The sequence below is a fragment of the Rhopalosiphum padi genome, chromosome 3, assembly GCF_020882245.1.
Source record: "Rhopalosiphum padi isolate XX-2018 chromosome 3, ASM2088224v1, whole genome shotgun sequence".
NCBI classification, from domain to species: domain Eukaryota; kingdom Metazoa; phylum Arthropoda; class Insecta; order Hemiptera; family Aphididae; genus Rhopalosiphum; species Rhopalosiphum padi.
Genome location: NC_083599.1, coordinates 62,436,386 through 62,447,944, shown reverse-complemented (window position 1 = coordinate 62,447,944; position 11,559 = coordinate 62,436,386). Strand labels below are relative to the sequence as shown.

At 29.6% G+C, this 11,559-nt stretch overlaps 1 long non-coding RNA gene across 3 annotated transcripts; it reads right to left on the bottom strand.

Moving 5' to 3' along the window:
- Nucleotides 1-662: 662 nt before the first annotated feature.
- Nucleotides 663-10,935, bottom strand: LOC132927723 (uncharacterized). 3 transcript variants are annotated; one of them, XR_009661817.1, is made up of 5 exons: nt 10,312-10,935; nt 9,996-10,129; nt 4,067-4,716; nt 2,153-2,574; nt 666-1,764 (listed from the first exon to the last, which is right to left on the bottom strand). It is a non-coding gene; the product is annotated as an uncharacterized LOC132927723 (long non-coding RNA). The 3 variants fall into 3 exon arrangements; XR_009661815.1 differs by having other exon boundaries at nt 663-2,574; nt 10,312-10,930; XR_009661816.1 differs by lacking the exon at nt 4,067-4,716 and having other exon boundaries at nt 685-2,574; nt 10,312-10,909.
- Nucleotides 10,936-11,559: the final 624 nt, after the last annotated feature.

The following is an 11,559-nucleotide window of genomic DNA, read 5'->3' as shown; positions in this document are numbered from 1 at the left end:
AAACAAATACTTATAATTTACATTCAATGCGTGTAATTTTGATACTTTAAAATTATTATTTCATTTTTTGTATACTATAAATTATTATTAATTTGCATGCTATGAAGTTAAAATACAGACAATATACAAAAAACTAAAACCCTATAGAAGTCACTGATGTATAGATTTTATATACATGTATAATAGGTACACTTGGGTTTGAGAGTAGTTCGTGGCTTATCATCGAGAAAATCCTGTAATCATGAATATGTATAATTTGAATTCAATGATAAATCATTGTATTAAAAAAAAAAAAAAACAATTTTGAGCGGAAACTGTGTGTGAGGATACAAAAGATTGAGGTATTTCTAATGATAGGTATTTTAAAATTTTTTCATTAGTCAAATAATTGTTATCAACAAATTTAAATACAATATATTATAATTTATAACATATAATATCATATATTTTTGTTATTAACTTATAAGTCAATGTTGACGGAATGACGTACTGTAGAACTGTGAATAAAAGCATAAAATTAGTCAAAATGATTTAAAAAAATACATTATGTATAATAGAACGTATTGTTATTTTAAATTTAACTTAAATTCATAAACAGTTTTATTTAATTCTAATAAGAACAGCGTATGAAGTATTATGTATTTAAACACTTATATAAAAAAAAATGTATTTACAGGTAAATTACTTTGTATTAAATTGTAAAATATTTTTTAATTGTTGTATAATGACTTATTAGGAACCTTGTATTGAATTGTCAAACTATTTGACTTGTAAAACATAATATTTAAATAAAAAACATTGAATTTTTTTTAAAGTAGATCATTTTATAAGTCTATATAATATTATATATGTATAAGCATCCTCGGACACAAAATAAACACATACCATTTTAAAATCAATTATACATTTATCGCTTCACTTAGAATCTATAAAAGTAACACTATGTTCAGACTGTTCAAAAAAAATATATATATACACATTACTCGTGATTATTAATTGGTTTAATTCAACAAAAATACTTTAATTTTTTTTAATAATAATATAAGAATGTATTCTTTATTTCAGTTTATTTTTCGACTCAGGTTATAAGAATTCTATACCTATTTGCAATTATCTATTTATTCTATAACCACACATTTTTATTATTTTTTTTCACATAGACGACCCGTAAAAACTTAGAACTTTCATAGTAAGTATATGTTATGATTTGTGATTTAAAAATGGATGATGCGTGTAAAGAACGGTAAGGCCATCACCCATTAGTGAAATTAGACTTGGGTTATTATTATTATAATAATATAATATAATAATTACAGTATTGACCACCATTATACTTTAAAATAAGATATAGATACAGCATTACAGCTACAATAATTAGAGTATTCTAATTACGTTATACTAATAATTAAAAATACTGAGATTAATATACAATTATAGACGAAGGGAAATTAACAAAGTAAGACCGGAAAGAAATTTCAATAATAAAGTATTATTTTTAGAATTATTGAGTATTTTTATATTGATAGAGTAGGGAGCAACATAGATATATGATGATTGATGGATAGATTGGTGCTTAAAAAAAATTTGTGGTTTGAACATTCCATGAAGTGAATGCGTATCACTCGTATGAGCACCCTCACTTAAAACACACTTGGCTGGACTGCTTTTGTATTTGGTACAGTGGTTCGAAAGGTGATATTCCCCGTACTTGACGCAGCAGGAAACATAATATAGAAGTTTGAAGTTGGCCCATAGTCCTGAATCCTAATAATTATTTTGACATTGTGATGAACCAATCTTGTTTATAAATTATATGTAAATTTATATATTATGTTATTGCGATAGGTTGAGTATTTCCTTATTATTAATATTTAGTTTGAAGTCTATAAAAAAAAATAGGCAGCAGATACGTACTCGCTTTTTTGCATCGCTTTAAACATAATTATCTATTTCGACTGAATCTTCAAAATTATTAGTATCTAGTGAAAATTCTGAAGACGGTGGGGTTTCTTATAATAACTCTATAGGGCAATAACAGAAAACAGTGATGGAAGAAATATGTGATAGCTGGCGTTTGTGTCACTCACTTAATTCAGGATAGTATAATAAATCAAGCGTCCATGAATAATCAAAAATGAAGATGTTGACTTACACGACAATTCATTAGTACCCATCTTGAGTTGTACTAATGTGTTTTTGATTGCAGTGTAGCTTATTAGTTGTTATATTTATAATACGAGTATATAGATTGTTGAAGTCCAAGTGTTGATGATTTGCTTATTAATATTTAAGAATGGATTGCTTATAAAATCAACGAATATGTTTTATTACTCTATACTCGATGTGTCGAACTTGTGTTATATTAATAATTAATATAATTCTAAATTGTCCATATTAGTTCTTCAACGCGACGAATCGATTAGGTATTTAGATGAGCTTGAATATGATGGCAATATAATCCATTTGGATTTGATGATTTGTTGACGCAGTAGAACCAATTTAAATTGGGACGTATTGTTTTTGTTATTAAAACGTGGTGATGCTTTATGATTTATATTGGATACAGTGAAAACACTGGAACATTAATAATTTTTCTTATATTATCATATAATATTATCATAATATAAATATAGTGATATATATAAATTGTATAATTATAACATTTTTAATTGATAATCATCATTAGGTAAACTTTTGAATAAAAAAATGTTTGACTTGTAAGTAACTTTAAAAATGTATATGTCGACCTTTCCAAAATACTATTGATAACCGCTCTAGCGGGTTTAACACTAAACTAAATACTACTAAATTATCGTATTATCTATAGTAATAATACCATACAACAAATCATGCAGATTTCAAATCACTAATAATTAACGTGTAAATGATTCTTATACTACAAAAATTTAATCAACAAAAAACCTCTGGAAAATGTGTATAAATTTCATAATTATTTTAAGAATTTAAGTAGCAACTACTGAGGAAACTTTTATTTTTTATTTTACATTAATTTTTTTCTTATAAAAACTTTTTAAAACTAAGCTAGTGTTTCAAAACTTTTCTAATATTTTATTTATATGCTTTTATTTTTACTTCTGTACTTTATTCTTATATCGGTAGGTATACACAACAATATATACAATAATGATTAAAAATTCATAAATACGAATTATACGTATTAAAGACAGGTATTTTTTTTCAACATATTCGTTTTGAAATTATACTTTCATAGCATACTTTAGCATATATACTTTTATAGTATACTTTTTAATTTATTTAAACCAGTTAACTAGGAATTTTATTTAGATTTACTATATTAATGCAAGTATTTATAATATGCAGTACCCGAGTAGAATAAATGAGCTATCAAACTATCTATTGATTACATTATAATAGGTACGCATATTTTTTTTTTCGAAACACTTTTTGGAACAGTAAACACAATCAAAAGGTTTTATGCAGCCATGCAGCAAATTTATAGATTAAAAAATAAATATATATTTTATTATATTTTGTATTTTTAAAAAAAATTGCATTTTTTAACTTTGAAAGTAAACAAGATCAAAAGTTTGTATTCATTCATGCAACACCTACCTGATTGAAAATTGAACACGTATATTTTATTAAAAACATTATGTATAAAATGATATATATAAGCAAACACTATTTGTCAATAAAATATTGACCATTTCTCGGTTCAAATAATTTTTCAAATCCAAAAACATCCATCCATTCAGCAGTCTCAAACTTAAATACCTAACCAAACATTAGTATATATCAATTTTTTCTCATGCAATCGTTCGTAGAAATATTGTGCAAGCATTATCATATGTTTCATTTAAAAATGTGTTAAGCTATAGACAAAATGTATATTAAAAGCCAACGATAAAGACATAAAATAAAAAAATATTCGGCATCGTTTTTCAAAAAATACACAATATAAAATAATATGAGTATTTAAATGTATCAAGAAAAAAATTATATGGTTGCATTTACATATTTTGAATGCCTAGGTATATGTTGCAATGCACGTTAAGATAAAATATACAATTCATGTATACACTACCCGACTACCGATCCTTGTTTATAACTTTGTAGGCAACACATTGGCTGTACATTGTACAAAGTAAAATGTACACGTTGAATCCCGGAGATGCGAACAATTCCCAAGTTCCGTTTATGACCCTTCAAATAATCGTATACAGTGAAACCTCTAAATACCATTCACTCTCGATCACTTAAATTGTGTACGCTATTTAAAAAAGGAACTAAATTAAAAATGTAGATTAGGAGGTATCAAAATACTTTTAAAAAAATGAACCGCATATATATAGTTTAATTATTTTATGTATGAATGTATACATATATGTATATTATATATTATTATTATTTAAAATAAAATCAGTTACTTTAGTTTGCAGTTTATAATAAAATGTCATTAGATATTCCGAATGAGTCAGTCATTACTTAAGACTTATTACATATAATATAATCTATAATAGTATAATAAGGTGTAATATATACATTATAATAAAATATATTCAAACAAAAATTACAATAAAAATTATCAAAATCTAGCCATAAAAATGTCTGGATTTTCGAGTATCCTGTATCCAAAAGTATTCCTATTGATATGTAGTGAAAATATCCCTATTCCCAAAAAATCGTCCACTATTTAGAGGTGTCTGTTAAAAGAGGTTTCACTGTATTACATTGCTAAAACAAAAAATAATTTTTGTGAAATGATCAAAATGATAAATAACATAAACAGCATTGAAGTACATATATGATTTGAGAAATGCAGCAAATATTATATAATTATTATTAATAATATAATTTTATTTTAATGGTTTATTCATAATTTAGTGAACCAGCTGCGCGGTGCTACGAGTTTAATAATAACAATAATTATTATTATTATTATTATCATCATTATCTAGACGGTCAGTCTCTCACTTTCTGTCTCTCTCAATCTGACTAGGAATAAAATGGTTATAAAAATAATCTACCGAGCGGCGACAATGAATCAACGAAACGTTTACGGACAAAAAATAAAATAAAAACGGAAAAAATTCGGCAGTTTTATTATCGCGTGCGCGCACGCGTGTTTCCAAGATCCGATTACAAATCGTCCCGGTGGCACAGTCCCCCCAAATATATACATCGTACCGCACTGTCCTCTATATAACGCGCGGAATAACAATTTGGCAACTACGTCGATCAGGAAGACAGCGGCGGTGGTGGTCAAATCATTGCGCGTTGCTCGACTATAATATTAAAATATTATAGTCTTCTTCGTAGTTCCCAAGGGCCGAGGAAAATTATACGAGTGAAATCTGGTGAGGAGACTGAGTACCTCCAGATAATCAACCAGGTATAGGTTATCAACTGGTGATAATATAGTATTTAATAACATTAAAATCGATCACGCAGGGAAATAAAATAACTTCCTGCATAATTTGTTTCCACACGAAATTCTACAAAAACTACAGTTCAATAACATGAGACACTATAGGAACTCAACCACGTAAATAGGTCTTGGATTATTAATACAAGTGTTAGAACTGAAAATCTTGGAATTGGTACTTGACTGTAACCATATTTTAATATTGTCAGTATTGAATTCAAAGACAGGTGCTTTTTTTTTGATAATGATAGAAAAATAATTCTTACATAAAAGTGTGTATAATTAATTTTATGTACGTTATTTTTTATTATTGGCCTTTTTATGCTTTTTAACTTTTTTATTTTAATTTTTTTATTTAATTATCATTACCCGCCATGAATATTATTAAATGTTGGATAATGTTAACATTAACCGGATAATATGATTTTAGCCAAGAACTTTTGGATAATGTCTTAACAACCATAAAAATGTAACATGCCTGAGATAAAATCATTGTAAATAATTAACAATATTAAATAGATTTAAGATACAATAAATTAGTAATTAACAAAAAATATATAATAATAATAATAGTCTACAATAATATAATAATAGTCATGTTACCCTCAGAGCAAATTTCTATACACAGCAAAACCCAATCCCACAACTGCAGCAGAAAATAAATATAATAAATCACATATAAAAACCAGGAATGTTATAGAAAAAATGAACGGAGTAAGTACTCAAAAGTCGACTTCGTTGCTTATGCAGAAAGCTCCGTACAAAACTTCAAATTTCTACTTTGATTATAACTTCATGTGCTATACTTCATAATGTAGCATTAACTTATAATTTAGATTTACAAATAGAAAATGAATAAGAGACTGTCTGATTACCCATAAATGATAATATATTGTTAGCTATACCAGACAATCGACTTGAAAACATAATAAAAGCAGCCTTTATAGAAAGACATTTCACATGATTACATAAGTACCTATTATCTGAATAAAAAAAAGTGTAATATAATAACATTTTAATAGTGTGAAATATAAAAGAATAATATAATAATTCAAAAATATAAATGAAATAACAGTTTTAAATATATAGCTAAATAGTCTATTTAATATACAACTTTTAACATTATCCTATATTGACTGGTTAAGGTTAACATTACCCGGATAATGTTAATAATTCATGCTTATAAACGAAAAATTACACATTAGCCAAAACAGACGGCTAATGTTGACATTAGCCGGATAATGTCGATATTATCCAAATTTTAACATTACCCATAACATATACATATTTAAAAGCTTTAGAGGAAGACGCGTTGTCGAGTTATATTTAAAATTACCTTTAATAGATATGCTTTATTGTTGCTATAGTTAAGCGTATCGATAAAAAATATTCAATACATTTTATGTGGCGTTTATCAAAGTCTATACTACCTATATATTAAAATATGTTGTTTATGAATAAATTTAAGATTATCAATAATTGATTTGTTTACGTTTTTTCACAATTTAACTGCTTTTTATATGTTTATATTGCCTTAGAATCCGAACACTAATTATCAGAGTACCAAAATTGAAACTTTTGGCAATATTATAAGATTATATAGGTGATATATTATACATCAGGTAATTTTTTCATATTGATATCTTACATTTTAAGAAAAAATATTAGGTTGTTGCCATTTATTAGCACTAGCTATTAAATATTTTTTTTTTTGTTAAATATAAATGTTGATAAAAATTGCAGTATAATAAGTTCTATGTTATAACTATATAGTTTACTTTTTATTACTATTCATTCAATGTTTATTTAGGTATTTTATTTACACTTTTAAAAATCAATTTTGTTTCTTTAATTAATGGTATTCAGTATTCACTGATACTAGAACTCACGTATTGGTTTTATTTATTTTGAATCAAAAGTAAAATATGATAAAAATAAATTTTTTAAATTGAAACTGAAACCTGAACAGAAAAAGCAGTAAATTATTTTAGATCTTACACGTTTACTCCACACCACATTTTATACTTTGATCGTTTAAGCATAAAAATGGAGTATAACTGATATAAGTCACTACAGTCATATACTTATATATACAACCACTCTAGAACTAACAGTCGATTGAACTTTACAATTTTTAGAAATATCATACAAATTACATATATATAGAAAAATTATACAATACATTCGTAGAAAATGTATAAAAGTTCACCTTTAATGCATTCGACATCCATAAGATTCATTTGAAAAGAATTCGTTTCGTTAACACTTTTATGTATATCATAGTTATGCGGAACATTGCAAAAACAATTTAATCCTTCAAACTTTATCTTTTAACTTCAACAAAACATGCACGCATTGGATACGCACTTATATTACCCTCTCGTAGGGCAAGCGCACGCAAAGAAATTTGTTACGTTATAATTGGATCAGTGATTGTTGATCACCACCTCTCCTCTCACCAGTGACAACAATAACATAGAAACGTATGTATATAATAAAATATATAATCTTCAGCCAGTCAAGTGACGACATTATGATAATATAATATAATTATATAATAAATTAGACTAAAATTCCCGGACCAGAGAGACAATATTACACATTTCATATATTATACTAGGTGATGACTTTAACATCTCGATAAATGTTTACCTTCTTGAAAAGAAATTTTCAATACATGAAAATTTATCATTTTATTTTTGTATTATAATACTATTTAACATTTGTAATAATAAAAATGTTTAAATTTTATTTTTTTAAATGACAATAACATTTCATAAACTTCAAAGTAAAATAATTTTCTGAAAATTTTGGTTTATAAAAATCGTACCAATTTTTTTATTATTATTAGCTTCCTGCACCATTGGCTATGATATCTCAATAATTTTAATACATTAGTTGTTATAAATATTTACAATTTAAGTTTAGATTAGTGGAATTCCACAACAGCTGAATTACCCAGAACAATTTTAGGCATTACTCCACTGATCTATAATATTAAAAATAGGATAAAAATATAAGATATAAAGATGTAAAGTATTAAATATTTTGTCATTTAAAAAAATACAAAAATAATACAACTGCATTTTCATTTGAGAAATTTAAAAAATATATAGTTAATACTTTTTAGTTTTTGTTATAACTAATTTTAGGTAACTGTTAAAATATTCACCCTGTATAAAATATACATTTTAGAGCAAGTTTGTGCGTTATTCTTATGCGGTAGCTATATTATACTGCACCTATATATTTATTTATTTATATATATACACATGTACAAATTCTGACGACTAAGTATATATTATACTAAAATGTAGTACGACGATGACTGTGCGCGCAAACTGAAACGGAGGGAGGCTGTGTACTCCTTCTCACTCTTTATCCTTCCATCCGTCATGAAATAATGCCAAAATACCTTACGCGGAGGGGGCAGCTGAAGAAACCGGAGCAAACCGGCGTGTTTTAGCGTGCGTATAATGGTATTTCAAACGGACAGAGTGGCTGCTGCAACTGAGTGCTGCTGCTTCTACTGATATTGCTGCTGCCGCTATGGTTGAGGAGGTGGGGGACACCGATGTCATAGACAAAGCTAAAAATGCACTCGCCACATACATCGCGCAGTATTATGTTATTATTATTATATAGTTATTATATCGACGTGTTCGAGTTTTCCGCTGTTGTTGCTGTTGCAACGACCGTCCGTGCACGCAGCATCGGTTCCGTCGTATATACAGATGTGAAAAACACGTGTTACACATATTATTTATATACATCTCCACTGTACCACGATTCACGAGTACAGTACTAGCAATGATTATAACTTATAAAAATATATTAATATACACATATTACGTGTTTACACACACGTACTAGTAATAATTCATATACGATTAATAATGCTTGTGCACGCGTTGTGTGTGTGTGTGTGTGTGTGTGTGTGTGTCTGTGTGTCTGTGTGTCTGTGTCTGTGTCAGTTGTACCAGCTGTACACTTTGCGGGGGAAAACGTGAATCCCCCCTTCCAGTTTTGAAATTGCGCGCCGATTTCAAATCGCAGTTATCCTGACGACACGTGAACAGACCATAATAACATGATCAGTGGCACCGAACTCATATAATATTATGTGAATCGCGAATCAAGTGATCGCTTCATTTTTTAAATGAGTTTATCATATAAATTAAGTGGGTGGTTGGGACAATAATTTTAGATTCCGCTTCGAAAAACAGACTGAGTTCGGCGCCACTAAATATGATAATATTAATATAACATCATAGAATATAATATATGCCGCATAGACGACAAAACGGGTTAATGTTCTAATTTTGGTGTTACATAATATCGTTATCAAGGTGTAATAACCACTATATTATTATTATATATTCAGCTGTGTGCCAAAATTAATTTTTCATTAATTCATATTATAATTGGTAATAAATGCATTAAATACAGGTAAAGGTAGCAGCAAGTATACTAGGTATAGGTAAGTATAGCCAGTATAGGTACTGGTAATACAACGTGTGCCCCAAGATCCGGCTGGCATGCCATTTAAATAGTTATATATTATACTGTACACAAACATCGTACGTACCTCTGCAAAATAGGTAGATCGTATAATAATATATTGGTAGTAGGTATCAGACACCACGTGTGTTGTAGAAATTCTTCAGGATCAAAGTTGCAGAAGTCACAGTGTTGGCTCGACACGGTCAACGCAGCAGTCAGCTGTTGGGGCAAGCAAAACATGGCATAAAACGGTTAAACGATATCATATTTAACATAATATTCTGTTTTCGGTCATATCATTTTAATGATAATAATAAAATATTAAATGGGCACTGAGCGGGTGGCGATCGTAATAATAATAATGATAATTATAATTAATAATATAGATAATGAATACGAACACATCGTGTACAGCCGATCGCGGATCATCGCTTCCGTCACCAGGTGCAATATTATTACGGTGGTGTTTTACGTTGTATTTTTTTGTTTTATTTTTTTTGTCGACCTGGCGCGTTATCTGTGCGACGACGACGATGTCTCGTATCCGACCGTCGGTTCCGAAGACGAAAAAAATTTACATAATATACGACGGGCTATACATAATATTAATTTAGCAGCCGACAATAATAATGTGTATGTGATGGATCACAAGGACAAGGGTGAAAAAGAAACCGGTACGACGTTAAATTTGACTCGGTGGGGGGCGAGCGGGATGTGGAAAATTCGACAACCCAAACTCCTCGACGTGAGTGCGTACGCGCACGCGCACGCGCGCGTGTGTATGTGTGTGTGTGTGTGTGTGCGTGATAGTAATGACGGCCGAGGAGATGCGCAGCCGCTGCAGCAGACGTCCGCGACAACCGCACACCGAAAGCGCACTGGCGATCACTAGCGGCGGCAACGAGCTTTTTTGGCGCGTTTCAAAAGCGGCGGCGGCGGTGGTGGCATACAGTGTATGCTTATTTTAAGTGTCGGTCCGCCCGAAATGACGTTCGGTCCGCCGCCGCAGCAGCACCGGCTGTGCGCCGGCTGCCGGCGGAACGTCGCCTTGGGACGTGCGCAGCGTACGCAACGCACCGCTCTGCCCCGCCCGTCCATCGGTCGCGTCCGTCAGCTCGCCGCCCGATGGCAACCGCTCGTACCGCCGCCGTCGCCGCAGACACCTTTGGCCAACGCGATGTCGTCGGCGGCGTTCGGGGCACGACGAGCGCGATCGTCGACCGTCGCGCAAATCATATTATAATATGTATTATACATATATACGAATGTGTGTATGTATATATGTATATATTATGTAAGTGTATGTGTGTGTGCACGTGTACACGGTGGGCATATGTACACGCACACTCGTTCAGACCAGGAATAACTCGGACGGCCGACGGGCTTTGCCAAAAAAACTTTTAAGAGCGTTTTTTTTCTACATATATTAGAATTATTTTTTTCCTCCCGACCAAAGTCTCACCTGCAGGTCGCCGCAGCCGTTTTAGAACTATAATAACATTAGTTACTATATTATATTATATATATATATATATATATATATATATACATCATATATTATTATTAAATATAGTTAATATATATATTAAGTTATAATAATTATTAATTAAGGTTAGGATTTATATTAATATATGCATTAACATGTTTTT